Source organism: Pristiophorus japonicus, unplaced genomic scaffold, assembly GCF_044704955.1.
Source record: "Pristiophorus japonicus isolate sPriJap1 unplaced genomic scaffold, sPriJap1.hap1 HAP1_SCAFFOLD_246, whole genome shotgun sequence".
NCBI lineage: Eukaryota > Metazoa > Chordata > Chondrichthyes > Pristiophoridae > Pristiophorus > Pristiophorus japonicus.
In genome coordinates this window covers 530,263-532,923 of record NW_027252188.1, presented here as the reverse complement: position 1 = coordinate 532,923, position 2,661 = coordinate 530,263, and positions in this window count along the sequence as shown.

The window sequence follows — 2,661 nt, the reverse complement described above, 5'->3', positions numbered from 1 at the left end:
AAGACTTCCTTATCCAACCCCCTTGCAATAAAGGACAACATGTCATTTGCCTTCCTTATTGCTTGCTGTACCTGCATGCTCACTTTCTGTGTTACTTGCACAAGGGACACCGAAATCTCTCCGAACACCAACATTTAAAAGTTCCTCACCATTTAAAAAATATTGTTTTTCCATTCTTCCTACCAGTGAATAACCTCACTTTTCCCCACATTATACTCCGTCTGTCATCTCACTGCCCACTTAGTCTATCTATATCCCTTTGCAGATGCTTACTGTCCCACCGAGCTTTATATCGTCAGCAATCTTGGATACATTACACTCGGTCCCTTCATCAAGGTCATTAATATAGATTGCAAATAGCTGAGACCAAAGCATTGATCCTTGCGGCACCCCACGAGTTACAGCCTGCCAACCTGACAAAGACTTGTTTATCTTGTGTAAACCTTTTATGTGGCACCTTATCGAATGCCTTTTGGAAATCCAAATATACTACATCCATTAGTTCCCCTTTATCTACCCTGCTATTTACATCTCAAAAAACTAATACATTTGTCAAACACAATTTCCCTTTCATGAAACCATGTTGACTCTGCCTAATCATGTTCTGATTATCTAAGTGCCCTGATATCATTTCCTTAACAATGGATTCCAGCATTTTCTCTACAACTGATGTCAGGCTAACTGGCCTGTAGTTCCCTGTTTTCTCTCTCCCTCCTTTCTTGAATAGCGATGTTACATTTGCTACCTTCCAATCCGCTGGGACCATTCTAGGATGTAGGGAATGTTGAAAGATCAAAACTAATGCATCTGCTATCTTTGCAACCACCTCTTTTAGAACTCTAGGATGTAGACCGTCAGGTTTTTAGTCCCATTAGTTTCTCTAGTACTTTTTCTCTACTTATATGAATTACATTAAGTTCCTCACTATTATTACACCCTTGCTTTCCCACCATTTTTGGTAAGCTTTTTGTGTCTTCTATTGTGAAGACACATACAAAATATTTGTTTAATGTTTCTGCCATTTCCTCATTCCCTGTAATAATTTCTCCTGCCTCAGTCTCTAAGGGACTAATGTTTACTTTGCTTCTCTCTTCCTGTTTACATACTTGTAGAAGCTCTTATAATATTTTTATATTTCCTGCCAGTTTTCTCTCAGTCAATTTTTTTCCCTTTTTATAATTTTTTTGGTCACCCATTGCTGGTTTCTGAAACTCTCCCAATCCTCAGGCTTACCAATATTCTTCGCAACATTATAAGCTTCTTCTTTCAATCTAACACTATCCTTAACTTCTTTAGTTAGCCACGGATGGATCACTTTTCCCGTGGAGTTTTTGTCTCTAAATGGAACGTATTTTTGTTGAGAATTATGAAATATTTCTTTAAATGCCATCCATTGCTTATCTACTGCCTTACCTTTTAATCTATTTTTCCAATCTACTCGCCCTTCATACTTATGTAATTGGCTTTAAATTTAAAACTCCAATTTTGGACAAAGACAAGTTGCTCTCAAACGTAATGTGAAATTCTATCATATTATGATCACTCTGCCCCAGAGGATCCTTTGCTATGAGATTGCTAATTAACCCTGTCACATTACACAACACAAGATCTAAAATAGCCTGTTCCCTGGTTGGTTCCATGACGTATTATTCGAGGATACTGTCCCGAATGTATTCCATGAACACGAGCTCCAGACCACCTTTGCCAATTTGATTTGCCCAGTCTATATGAAGATTAAAGTCCCCCACGATTATTGCATGACCTTTGTTACAAGCTCCTGATATTTCTTGATTAATATTCTGTCCAACGGCATAGCTGTTAGGGGGCCTATACACTGCTCCCACCAGTGTTTTCTGCCCCTTGTTATTCCTTATCTCCACCCACACGGATTCTACATCCTGTTCCTTTCTCTATACTGTCCTTATGTCATCCTTTATTATCAGGGCTACCCCCCATCCTTTACCATTCTGCCTGTCTTTTTGAAAGGTCAAATACCCTGAAACATTTAGTTCCCAACCTTGGGCACCTTGCAACCACATCTCTGTAATGGCTATTAGATCAAACTCAGTTATCTCTCTTTGTGCCACTAGTTTGTCTATCTTGTTACGAATGCTTCATGCATTCAGATAAAGAGCCTTTAATTTAAATGTTTTACCATTATTCCCTGCTGCACTGCTATCGTTAAACTCTCTGTCCTTTCCTGTCACACTGCTTATTTTTACCCAAATCGCGACTTTGATGTATTGCTTTGACCTTTCTCTTTTGATTTCTAAATATCCCCTCACCTGATGCCCGCCACCTCCCGCGCCTGTTTTTTAGTTTAAAGTGCTATCTGCAACCCGAGTTATTCGATTCTTCAGGACACTGGTCCCAGCCTGGTTTAAGTGGAGCCCATCCCAATGGAACAGCTCCCTCTCTCCCCAGGACTGGCGCCCGAGTCCCTGAATTGAAACCCCTTCTTCGCACACTGCTCTTTGAGCCACGCATTTAACTCTCTGATCTGCTTGACCCTATTCCAATTTGTGCGTGGCTCAGGTCCTGAGTTCTTACCCTTGAGGTTCTGCTTATCAATATAGAGCCGAGTTCCTCAAACTCCCTGAGCAGAACATAAGCACTAGGAACAGGAGTAGGCCATCTAGCCCCTCGAGCCTGCTCCGCCAT